This window comes from Neophocaena asiaeorientalis, unplaced genomic scaffold, assembly GCF_003031525.2.
Source record: "Neophocaena asiaeorientalis asiaeorientalis breed wild unplaced genomic scaffold, Neophocaena_asiaeorientalis_V1.1 scaffold427, whole genome shotgun sequence".
Lineage (NCBI taxonomy): Eukaryota > Metazoa > Chordata > Mammalia > Artiodactyla > Phocoenidae > Neophocaena > Neophocaena asiaeorientalis.
In genome coordinates, this window is record NW_020172280.1 from 4945250 (window position 1) to 4960239 (window position 14990).

The window sequence follows — 14990 nt, forward strand, 5'->3', positions numbered from 1 at the left end:
AAGAAGATGTGGTATATATACAACAGAATATTACTTGGCCATACAAAAGGATGAAATGTTGCCATCTGCAACAACACGATGGACCTGCTGGGTATTAAGCTTAATGAAGTAAGTCAGACAGAGAAAGACAAATACTATATGTTTTCACTTATATGTGGAATCTAAAAAATAAAAAAAAAGGAGTGAATGTAATAAAACAGAAGTGGACTCATAGATCTGGAGAACAAAGTAGTTACTAATTTGTAAACACTAATGGGGAGAGGGATGGGGTGGGGCAACGTAGGGGAAGGGGATTAAGAGGTACAAACTACTGGGTATAAAATAAAGAAGACACAAGGATGTAATGTACAGCACAGGGAATAGAGCCAATATTTTGTAATAACCTTTAATTGAGTATAATCTATAAAAATATTGAATCATTATGTCATACACCTAAAACAAATATAACATTGTAAGTCAACTATACTTCAATAAAAACAAACAAAAAACATTCACTAACTGGGCACTGGCAAAGCTCTGTTTGGTGTATAATTTAGTAACACACTAAAAAAGCAGGGCACGCGTTTTCACTCTTGGAGACACGATTAACTTGGTAGGTCAGAAGGGTGTTTTTGATATAACTTTTGCATATGAATAAGAAAAAGCCCAGGCTGCCAGCTCTTTAGCCTCCCTGAACATCAGAGGCCGAGAAAACAACATTTTCAAACCTTTTATGTATCAACAGAATAAAATATTTTGAAGACACACTAGTCACATATGGCTCTCCCAGAATATCACAATCCATGAATATGAGTGTTATTGTTTTTTGTTCTGCAAGAAAGCTTCACACGCTCTTTCACAGATATGCCAAGTATAGCTTGATTCATAATAGATTCATAATAGACTCTGAGAGATGAATACATGAACTGACTGCAAAGTAGTTACCCGTGTTTTATTTGCTGTTGACAAAGCCAGCAGCATTTTCTTTGCTTTGGAGTGGGAACAGGGAAATTTAACTATGGGTCTGAAAAGCAAATGAGAGGAGTGTAGGAAACTAGCTGTGTGATGAGGGGACTTCAGTGTTTTTTCACCTCAGTGAGTCCTTTACGAAGTGTGTTTTTTTATAACAATTTCCCTTCACACTGGAATGAGAATGGTAAAGGAGAAATTATCTGAAAAATCCTTTTGTATGCTTTGAGGGAAAATATGATAAAACACATAGAACTATTTTAAAGCCGATATTATATAATTTTGCTTTTGTAATTCAGAAAACCCAAGGAATTGGAAAACCTGAGTTCTGGTTGCCACCAGCTGTGTGACCTTGGACTTCACTCTGTTCGTCTGGCTCATTTAGTCCACTAGCATTTAGTAGGACCTTCAAGGCCCCCTTCTGCATCAAATATGCATAGATGGAGCCCAATTCTCTTGGAACTTACAGTCACTAGGCTATAAGAGAGAGAAGATATATATAAAACCAGACTACAAATTTGTAAAACTAAGTACTATGGGAGTTTAGCAGTTTGAACTAAGGCATCTTGTAAAGTGTTTTTGAGCTCTGTGATGCTACAAAAACCTTGTCCTGACTAGGAAGACAATTTCTATGTCTTAAGAAATAATTGACTAATACATAGGTTGACCATCTTAGGAACGGGCATGACCCTTACAAACTTCGTGATGGAGCTGGTAGGAGTTAGTAGGAATGAGCACTGGGTCTCCAGGTAGGGGCAGGGTGTGGGGCTAGAAGTTGAGACTCACCATCAGGGCAAGTAACTGGGAGTGGGAAGTCCAAAAACAGATGGCAAAGCATCCCACTAACTGGCCAACTCAGTGTGGAAAATTCAAAGCAGGAGACTCAGACAAGCAGGACAAGAAGCTGACATGGAAGAAGGTCGTCAAAAAGAATAGGTTTACAGCTTCTGAGAGGGGGTTCACAGCCATGGTGATAGCTGGGAAAGGAAGGAACAAAGAGTCACAGTCCTGGGGCAAGTAGAGAGCTGGAGTGTTCACTAAACAGGAAGTCAGGAGCAAGGATCAGGAGAGAAGAGGCAAATCGAGGCAAAGGGGATGTGATGCTAAAGACTCAGCTGTTCGTCAGAAAATTTCAGTCTCCACCCAAGCAATGACTGAGAAGTGAAGATAGGGCAGAGTCTGAAGTGAGAGGTCCTGGTGGCGGGGCTATGGGACGAGGAGGAATTCAGGGGCAGGAGACGAGGCCAAGGGCTTCCCTGGTGGCACAGTGGTTGGGAGTCCTCCTGCCAATGCAGGGGACACGGGTTTGAGCCCTGGTCCGGGAGGATCCCACATGCCACGGAACAACTAAGCCCGTGCACCACAACTGCTGAGCCTGTGCTCTAGAGCCCGTGAGCCACAACTACTGAAGCCCGTGCGCCTAGAGCCCGTGCTCCGCAACAAGAGAAGCCACTGCAATGAGGGGCCCGCACACCGCAACGAAGAGTAGCCCCCGATCGCCGCAACTGGAGAGAGCCCGCGTGCAGCAACGAAGACCCAGCACAGCCAAAAATAAATAAAAAAAAAAAAGAGACGAGGCCAAGATCTACTTTCATAAACTAGGCTTCCTCAGATATAATGAATCCTCTCTTCACTGATGGATGTCCATTTGTCTTAAATGTGGTATATTAGAGCTCTCCAGAGAAAGAGAACCAATTAGCTGTGTGTGTCTGTATGCCTGGAGAGGAGAGAGAGAGAGAAAGAGCGAGAGAGAGAGAGACAGCCAGAGAAGCAGAGAGACAGAGAGAGAAAGGGAGAGAGAGGGAGAGGAGTCAGTGTCTTATTAAAGACATTGGCTCACAGTTGGCCATCTGTATGCTGCAGAACCAGGAGAGCTGGTATAATTCATTCTTAGTCCAAAGGCCTGAGAGCCAGGAGAGCCCATGCCTGAGGGCAGGAGGAAGTGGATATCCCCGCCCAGGGAGAGAGAGCAAATTCGCCCTCCCTCCACATTTCTGTTCTCCTTGGACCCTCAGTGGACTGGATGATGCCCCTAACAGAGGTGCACAGGAAGAGATACTATCCACTTCTTCCAACCCTGTAGAGTGCTGACAGGAGTCCTGGTACTATTAAAGCCTCTTCACTGCTGGTTTGAGAACAGCGAGGAAGGCGGAGCGGAGCCATGGGGTCACAAGGAGACAGATTAGGAGCTGTAACAAGTCACATACAAAAGTAAGTCTAACTTACTTTTAGACTTCCAATTAAGTGAGCCAATGAAATTCTTTACTAAGTCAGTTGACTTAGATTTTTTGTCACTTGCAGCCAAAAAGCATCTTATCTGACACAGTAGCTTAAGTGGGGGCCATTTCAACATTAACAAGCTAGTCTACAAATCACATCTGATCCTAGATAATTCTAAAAGCAGAACCAAGTCATTAAGAGAGAGTCAATCAATTTAGTAACATTGGGCCTGCTTCAATTCTGAGGCTGTGTGGTATAAAGCAATGGACCAGACTTTGCTTCTAGCTCTGCTTCTGCCTTACAACCTGCATATCTATGGACAGTCCCCCTGGCTTCTCTGGTTCTCTTCTGTAGTGCGAGGGGTTTGAGTTACATCCTCTGTAGATTGTCTCTGCTCTACAGTTGTTTTTTTTTTTTTAAACAATTCACTCAAACTCAACAATACTAGTGAAAGCACTTATACTCCAGGCATTGTCTTAGGCACCAGAAATAGAAGGAAAATCAAAGCAAAAAAAAAAGAAAATTATAAAACACTTTCTACAGTGTGCATTCTTACTGTGCCATAAGGTTTTTGTTTCCTTAATGCACTGACAAGACAGTAACAAGTATCTGTTGAATAATACTTTTTGGCAATGAAAACGATAATTTGCTAGAGCAACAGGAAAGCAAAATCACATTTTAGCTGGAAAAAAGAATATCCAAAGCTACAATTATCTCATGGTCTGTCACACCCAGAAACTTCAGGTGAGGTAAGAATAACTAGTCACGTCGCATTCTGGAGTCCTGGGGGCAAGAAGGAGAAAATAAATAAAGCTGTAGGATGGAGGAAATGAATGAGGCCCGCAGGAGACTGAAGCCTAGTGAGCTAATAAAAGCTGCCGTGAACAACCTCTGCAACCTTTCAAATGCTCCACCCTCATGTCTTCCCTACCAATGGATCATAGGGAAATAACCATAACATCTCTGTACATTTCTGCGTAACCATCAATGGCCACAGGAAGTGGCATAATGATCAATTCTCTCCTCTCCTGTCTCTAGCATCTTTCCTAACAGCCTTCTAAATATGCTCAATTGAGACTGGGTTAAAAACCCAGTTGGGAATCTGTTCTTCCACTGTCTCATTGAAACTTATGACAGGTAGCTTCAACCTCCACACGTGCTTGTCTGGAATTTGCAAGAACAGATGTCCCGGGAACAAGGCTCTAAAATAGAGGTATTCATTCTCTCAGAGGTAACGATGGTCTTGGGAGATACTAGTACCTGAAGGCACAGGTTAAACTTCATGGTGTTGGTCTTATCAATTTTACTCAAAGATCTGGTAGATGGACCATTTTAATTTTAGTACAAACATGGAGGAGTGTTTGTGTGTGTGATAAAATTTTCAGCAATTTTTAAGATAAAACAAGATACTTAAAAAATTTCCAGGCTTGCCTATGCCTCCTTCATGCTCTGACCCCAAACCCTAAGGGGTACTCTTTGACTCTCCTTTGCCATTAGGGGATAACTCAGTAGAACTATTTAAAAGCCATGTCCCTAAAGAATGTAATTTTCTTTCCCCACCTTACCAACACTTGGCTGTAACTTCCAACACCCAACTCACCCCAATATTAGTAAGTGGAGAGTTGTTGATGAGCTGTTGTGATTTTTGAGAGCAGTTAAGACAAATGTGAATTTTATAAGATATACTGGAGGGGTGGGGACAGGAAGAATGAGAAGAATGAGAAATAATGGAGGGAAGTGTGCCTCTGAGAGGTGAGAATAAAACTGACCTTCTCACATCATTAGAGAGAGGTGAGAATAAAACTGACCTTCTCACATCATTAGAGTGTATAAAATTCTATCTCCACTTCTCTGGGAAGAACTTTTGAGGTAGGGGTTGGGATTTTCCAATTCTAGAAAATTAAATTAGCTCCTCAAATTTAAAACTTCATAGAAGTCACCACAGTGAGTAGAAGATGGAAGGGGGTGATGGGGAGACTTTTATTCCCCTGATTTATCTGTTCTTTGTTTTGGTTCCTAACTAGGTCATCGTATTGGCAGGGGGCCTTCAGCTTCAAACTGTGTCTTTTCACTGTTTCCAGTCATTTTCATTGAAGGGGAAACCTTTTTCTTTAATGAAGGGTCCCAACAACCTGTTATCTGGAAGAAATCTTAGTGAGAAGTGGGTCATCCTTACAAAGAATCTGAAGGAGGGGTGGGTGGGAGGAGGAAAGGACTTCTTGAAAGGAGATCAAATCTCACTGGTAAAACTCAAAGTGTTTTTGGAGATGAGTTGTCTCTCAGAATCCTTCTTTGCTCCCTAACACCACTATCATCATGCTGGTTCCAGCCATTGTCACAGGGAGACCTGCAACGTCACCTTTTTTTTCATCCATTTGTACCAGAAAAATTTATTGACCACCTATACGTGTTGGCATGAATGCTAGAGAGAAAAAGATGAATGGATTCTTTTTTTCACAAGGGTCATTGTCTAGAGGGTAACCAACACACAAAGAGATAGTTATAAGGTGGCAAAAGAGCAGTGAGAGATGCAAATTCTGGTCACTATGGAAGGTCCAAAAAAGGTCTGAACTGAGCTGGCAGTGATCATGGTGAATATTTAAGATGGTGGCTTCCAGGAAGAGATGATGGCCGAGAATGATCTGGTTCCATCTACTTCTTCAATTCAGCTAATTCCACTCTCCCCTATTCACTAGGCTCTAGCCACAATGGCTTCTGTTTTTTTGTTCTTCTAACATCCTACCCTCTTTCTTGGTTCAGAGCCTTTACTCTTACTGTTCCCTCTGCCAGAAGTACTCCTGCTCTCAGCTTGGCTGGTTCATTCTCATTCTTTATTCACAGGGACCACGTCTTAGACTTCTGACATCATTCATTCATTTAATAAAATTAATTGTGTATCTGAAAGCCCGGGATCAAAGGTATAAGCTGTTCTGTCACCCACCCCTAGCTGTGCTTCTGACAGTGACAGATACTGAAAATGCAAAATTGCATAAGACATCTTTTTTCTTGAGACACACACACAGACTTATGGGGGAAATAGGTAATTGCAGCACCAGAAATAGGGAGCTATTTTCTTCAAATCAGGATTTAGGAAGTATGTGTCCCCACTGTGAAAAGGGTCCATTGGGCCACATATCTACTTGTCACTGCTGACAGTCTCTCCTACAATCCATTGGGTAGGAAGAGAAATGTTCTGAAGTCTAGCTAATGACTCCATTCACATTGCTGGAGTGCTTTAAAGCTTTCAAAGGAAACTAAACTTTCAGTTCAACTCAAGGAAAAGTACATTACCACTACCTGCTGCATCTGTTGGTTTGTGATCAGGAAGATAAACCCTTTGGTTCGCTTGGGTCTTACTGAAGCCACGGGAAACAAGCTGTTGGCTATTCACTAAGTAGTAGCCACTGGCTAGGCAGAGATGATGGCCTGAGGACCACTGTTGGGCCTCTGAAAGGAGCAGAACTGGCAGTGACTGCACTTTTCCTTTTGCTCTTTCCCAGCCTGGCTTTCCAATGCGGTTATCATTGCTGGGTTTTTTTTTTTGTTTTGTTTTGTTTGTTTGTTTTGCGGTACGTGGGCCTCTCACTGCTGTGGCCTCTCCTGTTGCGGAGCACAGGCTCCGGACACGCAGGCTCAGCGGCCATGGCTCACGGGACCAGCTGCTCCAAGGCATGTGGGATCTTCCCGGACCGGGGCACGAACCCGTGTCCCCTGCATCGGCAGGCAGACTCTCAACCACTGCGCCTCCAGGGAAGCCCTCATTGCTGGTTTTGACATACTGTGCTTTCTGAAGGGGAAGAAGGAAATGTGGTGGTGAGATGATCTGGGGGAGTCCTGTAGGAGGATGGGATGGTCTGGTTCCCTCAGTAAAGTCATCTTGTGTCAGATATAAATGTCACTGTGGTCGCTAGACCACAATTCTTCTATACTATAAGCCTAAGTAGATGCCCCTGAATTTACTTATTCAGTTATTTGCAAGAGTGAAAACCAGAAAGAGTATGGGTGAGTGAATTCCACCTGCATTTCATCAGGAGCTATTATCTCCTCTACTGGGCCTTTGACAAAAAAGAAAATGTCTATCCTTTTGTACTTTTATCTCTTTATCTTACTCAGCTTACTCTCCAGTGAACTGGGGTGGGGGGGGGGGATGGCCAGAGGGAGAAGGAGGAAATGAAATGGCTTGGATAATTCCTAAGATGGATATTTAGACCTAAAACTGTCAGCCAGGCGTCTTGGATATTCTTGTTTCCTCTCTTCCTTTTATCACCCCCAATTCACCCATCTCATGTGTGCCCTGGTCCCCCAACATAATTGCTTACTGCCAATTCAGGGCTGAGGTCTCCCAGCCTTTAGCCTTGTTCTTCATTACACACACGTAACAGGGACACTCAGTGCTCACTAAATATTCCATGTGTACCCCTGTATTCCCAGCCTCCTTTGAGTTAGATTGGGACCATATGACTGGTTCTGACCAATGGATTGGGAACGGAAGTGAAACTTCTAGGTGAAACTTCTGGGGTAAGGCTGCTAACAGCTCAATGTCTCTTCTATCCCTCTCTTTTGTTGAGCACTGCATACGCCAGATGATGTATCTTCAAGAGGAAATTATATCACATTTCATATAAGCAAGCAACAAACCTTTACTGTATTCAGTCTCTGAGATACAGGGATTTGTCTGGTACTGCAGTTCGCTTAATTAGCCTAATAACCCCCACAACTGAAAGCAGTATTCTCAGCCCTTATGTGTTTCAAACCTTATTTTAAAATACTGTTTTTTGGAAGCACATTTAAAAGACTTTAAAAACATAAAGCAAGTCAGCAATCATGACTGCACAGACATAGCAGTGGCATAACTATGTCTTGTAACACCTGAAAATTCATCCACAGTTATCGCACTCCTTTCTCTATGCCCTTCACCATTGTTCTTGTTTGAAAAAGAGTGTTTTGTATCTGGCCAGGTTCTCCTATAGACTTATGGGGAAGGTTTTACATGTTTCAGTAAACATGCAATTTTTTGTGTATACCAGCCTATTATGTTACACCTCTTAACTCTTTTTTTCCCCTAAATTAACGCCTGTCTTTCTGACTTAGTGCTTCCAGGTTAGATGAGAAAGACGTGAGGAGAAGCAGGAAGAGGATTTCTGGAGGGGAATGGTGGAAGAGGACGGTTCATTCATGAATTTAAGGTGTTCGTGGGATATAAGAGCTACACCTCTTAACGTTTAATGCAGCCAATTCGCGCTCTGTGCTACATTTCGTGACCTGGTCAGTTCAATATTTCTTCTACAGGCATTTCTATGCTAGCATATATTTTTGGTTAAAACACACTTAAATGTTACATAAGGATCAAACATGCAACAGTGTCTGTGGTGTCCCAGTGTGCTCCATATGTATATCACATTCTTTTCCCAGTCTTTCCCAAACTCTCCATTCCCACTACTGTCATGCTCAAAACTCCAAACTTCCATTACTACTACTTTCCCCCAAATCCTTGCTCATGTTATCCTCTCTTGTGTTAATACCCTCCTTCTTTTCTCCTTTTACATTCCCTATTCTCTCTCTCTCTTCAACAGGCCAATTTCTACCAATATTTTAGAATCTAGCTCAAGTATCACCTCCTCCACAAAGCTTTTCCTAACTTTCTCATTAGCTCCCAGCGCATCCTGTGCTTATTTCTAGCATAGCAAGTATCCAAGTACAATTCACTGGGTTTTAGTATATTTGTGGATATGTGCAACCATCACCACCATCAATTTTAGACCATATTGTTCACCTCAAAAAGAAATCCCCTACGCTTTAGCTATCATTCCCCCTATCCTCCCACCCCCTCCCTTCAGCCCTAAGGAGCCACTAAGCTACGTTCTGTCCCTATAGGTTTGCTTACTCTGGACACTGCATATAAATGGAACAAGACGAACAGCTTCTTTCACTTAGCATAATGTTTGCAAGGTACCTCCATTCTGTTGCATGTGTCCATATTTCACTCTTTTTTATTGCTGGATAATATTCCATTGTACGAATAGCATATTTCTGGATGAGATTAACATTTGAATCAGTAGACCGAGTAAAGCAGATTGCTCTACCTATTGTGGGTGGGCCTCATCCAGTCAGTTGAAGGCCTGAATAGAACAAAAATGCTTAGCCTCCTCGAGTAAGAAGGAATTCCTTCAGCCCGACTGCCTATGAGCTAGAACATTGTTTCTGTTCTGCCTTCAGACTTGAACTGAAACTTTCACTCTTCCTGGGTCTTAAGACTACCCATCTTCAGACTAGAACTACACCATCAGGTTTCCTGGTTCTCAGGGCCTCAGACTCAGACTGAAACTACAATATTGCCTCTTCTGTGTCTCCGGCTTGCTGACTGCAGATCTTGGGACTTGTCAGACTCCATAATTGCATAAGCCAATTCCTTATAATAAATCTCTTCTCTAACTATCTGTCATCTGTCATCTATCTACCTGTCTCTTAATGGTTCCGCTTCTGTGGAGAACCCTGACTAATACAGGAGGGAACATGCCAAGAACTAACATTTTTGACATATTTACATATGTCCAGATTAACATTCTTGGCATGTATGGAATTTCATGACACTGTCTCTTCGTTATCATAGTGTAGATGAGTATTCATACGTTCAGGAAACTCATATCAAGTTTTGTTTATCAGCCTGACTTCTTGAGAGTTAAACTGGTTTTGTTTTTAGAATAATCTTCCCCCAAACTTTGAGAAACCACGATCAAATGGCAGTTGAGAGAGTGGCATTTTTCTATTATGTGCCCCAGTAAATGAAAGTCTCAGCTGCATAATTTCTAATCTGCATTATCATGCACCGCCCCCCTTCTCTCTCTCTCTTTTGTATTACGTTCACATAGATCCTATTATCTGATCCAACAGAGATCGTGCTTACAGTACACAAAACTTCCCTGGAGGGTTTTCCATTTAAAGCAAAAGAACCACATCAACAGTACTTTAGTGCAATGCTCTAGAAAGATGCAAAGCCTACCTCTGACTTCCATTGTGGGGGACTGTATGGCATTTATCTTCTCACCAGCCTCAGTTCAAACTCAGCAGTAAGGCTAAGCCAAGAACTGGGAACTGGCTTCTGAGAACATCAGGGAAACAACAGCCTTTGCTCTACCATCTATTTTTGCCCAGTTTTAACACTGAAGGGCTTAGGAAGAGAACTGACAACATTTTCAACATGAAGCTTATTCAATGTTTCTCTGTTGCTACAATTAAGCATTTCAGAAGCATATGTGCTGCCTTTCAGTTCAAACCTAATCGTCCATTCTGACAGGTCACAGACAAAAACCAGGATAATGACATTCTATCTTGATCACAGGATCCAGACACACCAGTCTGGTATAGATCAGAAAAGAAAACAACCACCCAAATGCTGATTTAATTTCCTTTTCCTCAAATATTGAGTTCATATTGAAACTGAGCATACCAAGTGCGAATTTTGCTAAGAATAGCACTCTTAGTGTTATATGAAATCTGCAAAGGTTCCTCCAGGTAATCATAAAGTCCTACCATGTTATGGCCCACGTTCATTTCCTTTTCTATACGTTCAGACCCTAGCTTGTACATTATCCTATCTCTCTAGAGAAAATGAAGGGGATAGTTGGGGAGATGATCTATTTTGGAAATTTAAGGAAAAATGACTTTCAAAGATCCAGAAAACTGAGGGAAGAGTGATGTAAATTATTTTGACTAAGCATCTAACCTCAATGAGCTTGATCATCTCCTCGATGCTCCCTTTTCTTTTCGTGTTGGTGCCATTCCAAGTTATCAATAATCTAGTTGGAACAGTCCCCTTCAAGTTAGAGTGAGACCAAGTGTCTTTCTGGAACCATGGCTTAAAAGGGAATCATGCTTTCTCAAGCACTGCAGTACAATACTTTCTTCCCATGGCCCAGATCTGGTTCCCATCCAGTAACTTCCATGAGGATAGAGGCTTGGAGGATGTGATAAGTAAATGCCCACTTTCAATTTCCGGCTAGCTCTTCTGCCCTGAACCCGTCTATTCTAGCAAATGGTCCTCTGCTAAGTAAAACCCTTCAAGCACCAGGTGGTAGTCTGAATAATGGCCCCCCGAGGATGTCTACTTCCTAAATCCCAGAACCTGTGTTCATGTTACCTTCCATGGCAAAAGGGATTTTGCAGATGTGATTCAGATAAGGATCTTGAGATGAGGAGATTATCATGGATTATCCAGGTGGGTCCACTGCAATCCCAAGGTCCTTATGAGAGGGAGTAGAGGGGATCAGAATCAGGGAAGGAGATACAATGATGAAAGCAGACATAGGATTGAGCAGGGTGCGAATCAAGGAGTCTGAGCAGCCTCTAAAAGCTGGAAGAGTCAAGGAAAAAGATCCTCCCTTAGACCCTCCAGAAAGAACACAGCCTGGCTGAACAACTGCAGGCTTCTGATCTCCAGAACTGTAAGACAATTAATTTGTGTTGTTTAAGGCACCAAGTTTGTGATGATTTGTTACAGCAGCAATAGAAAACTAACACGCACTCCTCCGTTTTAGCCCCACAGAAAAAACAGACCTAATAAAGCATCACTCCTTGCTGTCTTTCCCTTCATTCTTCAGAGCTGAGCTCTGAAACTGGGTTAGAAGTGGCGGTCCGCCTTCCAAAATTGTATTTGTAATTTTGTGTCACATGCATCTTTTTAGAAAAGGAATCCATAGATTTCATCAGATTAGGAGATTATGATCTCAAAATTACAAATGTTACTCTTGATTGGGCACTCCCAACTTCACGTCTTAACCCCCAGCAGGCTGTGGGTGGAGTAAAAGAAAAAGTGTGAGAAAGAGAACTTTGAAAATATCTTCGTTCCTTCACACGTGGTCCTTCCTCCACTCCTAGGGATGAGGCTGAGTGGGGCTTTGCTCTAAAATGATGTTCCTGTGTGTCCTGTTGGTGCTATTCTTGTTTCTTACACATGCCGAACTCTGTTCCTCAGAAGGCCTTACTGATTTCACTGAGCTTGGGGCTGGGTGATTCTGCTGGAGCCCTCACTGCTCCACAATGCATGGTGGCAGTGGTAGTGGACAGGGGTGTCCACAGGGACATAGCATCACTCAATTATTCTACGTGATCCTCAGTTGATGTGCTGGCTGTTACACGGCGTCCAAGGGCATCTCTGTGATGTGCAGCCCTTTCCCATGCCTGTAAGGATTTGGAGGAGGTAGTAGAAGAAAGAGTTTCTCCTCTCCAACCCCCTAACGATGTATTACTAATATAATCTCAAACACAAAGTGGGAGAAACAAGTTATTCAGAAATAGAGACAAGGTGTTATCTGAAGAGGATGCTATTCACTGTCAGTGTAAAGCAAAGCAGAGACGAAGCTTCTATACCCTTCATTGTGTAGCAGTTGTTACTTTGGCTAAGATGAGCGTAATCCATTTTCTTGTGATTCTTTGGTGCCTGCCAGGACAGAAAGGCTCTGCTCACTTTACAACTGCTATACCTTTAAGTAGTGACATGTGAGGGAATTGCTGTGTTGTTTGTGTCAGACAGCCATTTTCCCCTAAAATACTTACTGTTACTCCATATTTAATGAATACCCACTGGGTACTGGGCAATGTCCAAGACACACTGACAGTCCCTGCCCACACACATGCATGTGGCAAAGGCAAGTTGGCAACTGGTGCTAGGATGTGCTTCTCGGACTGTTGTGGATGGCATTCTTCTGAGACAAAGAGTGTCAACAGCAACTCAGATGTAGACTTCTTCCAAGAAAACTGTAAAAGAAACTGTTTGCATTTTGTTTGCTTAGCCACAAATTATGAAAGAACCCACAACAATGACTTGACAGTGCATGCAGAAACATTGCCGTTGCCAAGGACTTTCACATCGGCTCTGTGTCATTGATTCTTGTCATTTTTTGAGGCACTCAGGGCAGTTGTTACTATCTTCCCAAGGATATGGTCTCCAAGAGGTTAAATGACTTGTCCAAGGAGAATATGCCAGCAAATGTCAGAGCCAAGAGCAGAACCCAGCTATTCTCTTTTTTTTTTTTTTTTTTTTTTTTTTGCGGTACGCGGGCCTCTCCCTGTTGTGGCCTCTCCCGTTGCGGAGCACAGGCTCCGGACGCACAGGCTCAGCGGCCATGGCTCACGGGCCCAGCCGCTCCGCGGCATGTGGGATCCTCCCGGACCGGGGCACGAACCCGTGTCCCCTGCATCGGCAGGTGGACTCCCAACCACTGCGCCACCAGGGAGGCCCTATTCTGACTCTTGATTTCAGTGACTTCCCCCGCTACCTGGATATGACAGTGTCTCTTATCAACTAAGGAGCTTCCAAGCAGAAATTATGAAGTCTTGTATTTTAATCCTGCTTTCTTTCACACAGTGGGAGAGCCTAGGAGAAAGTCATTTAACGTGTCTTTTCCATCAGTAAAAAGCTCACTCCATACAACCTTTATGCACACGTCACTAACTATTTACTGATGTTTTGGCATACATAAGGCAGCTAGGTAACTGCTCAGTTAAATGCAATTAAAATTCTCTTCGGCTGTGACTATCTTTAAAAATGGGAACATTTTCTAAAACAGAGTTTTATTGTTAGGCATTAATTTGAGTTAAACATTTAGAATCACCTTTAGTTATACACTGTGTGCGTATGTGTGTAAAATCACTGAGTTCCCTAGAGCTCCACAGAACATGAATAAACATATGGACTGTTCTCTTACACCTACCCCACAAGTCTGAGTATTGAGGATTTATATAGTTAGAGACTATGTGGTGTAAATATGTATAAATTTATATTGTGTTAATTTATGGCATGCGCTACAGAAGGCTGTTTGCAAGTTGCGGTGTACTTCTTCTCACATTTATGCTGAAATATTCATTTCTGTGTTCCTTCCCCATGTTTCCCTTTGTCTCCCCACAGATGTTTGAGCGACTTGTTTTCAGGGGAGCCCATGCGTCTTGGGAGTGTGCTTACTGAATGCAGCTCAGGTGAAGAATACAGGGTCCCCATCTGGATTTGGCCGAAGGATACTCGCTCTTTCCCTTGGGATCTGCCTGCTTCTGTTACGAAGACTATTGCTCCAAAACAGCTGCTCTGGGCGGCTCCTGTCCGCTGGCCTGATGTCCTTGAGCTCCAAAGAGCCGTTCTAAGTAGATGAGCAGCATTTCATTATTTGTAAAAGGGAGGAGGGGGGACCCTTACGCTTTGTGGCTCTTTGCCGAAGCAGCTGAATTTATATGAGAAGGGCTCCGATTCAGTCCACCTCTAGTTACTTGTGGTTACGTTGAAGGGGAAAGGGTGGTCAGAGATGAATGAAATTCACAGAGTGCTCGGGAAGCACATTTTATTTGACCTCTGCTCTTTCACCAGTTTAAATCGTTAAAAAGGACTCTTACTGACCTCCTTGAGTTCATCAATGTCTTCTTTCCTGGTCCTCCCTTGGGGAGGTGTGCTAATGGGTAGGGGATGATGAAGAAGGAGGCTGTGGGCAGGAAGAGGAAGAAAAACAAAGCCCCAAATGGAGTGAACAGTCCCTAGATGATCAAAAGCTGGCTGTAGATGGAAAGAGGTTTGAAGTACCCAACAGTGCTCTGAGGCAAGGCAATTACCCGCACAGATAGTACCTGCTCTCCAAATTCAGGGAAAATTAGTGTGTTTAGACTGTTTAACTGCTTTTCCTCTGCCCTTAGAATGGCACTGCTTATGAAATTTTAGGACAGACCTATTGAGGGAATAATGGAATCATCTACCGTAGGGGATTACACAAGGATTTGTTGATCAAAAGAACTGCTCTGCAGGTGTCTGTCAAGCGCTGTGAATTCACCTGTCCTCACAATGA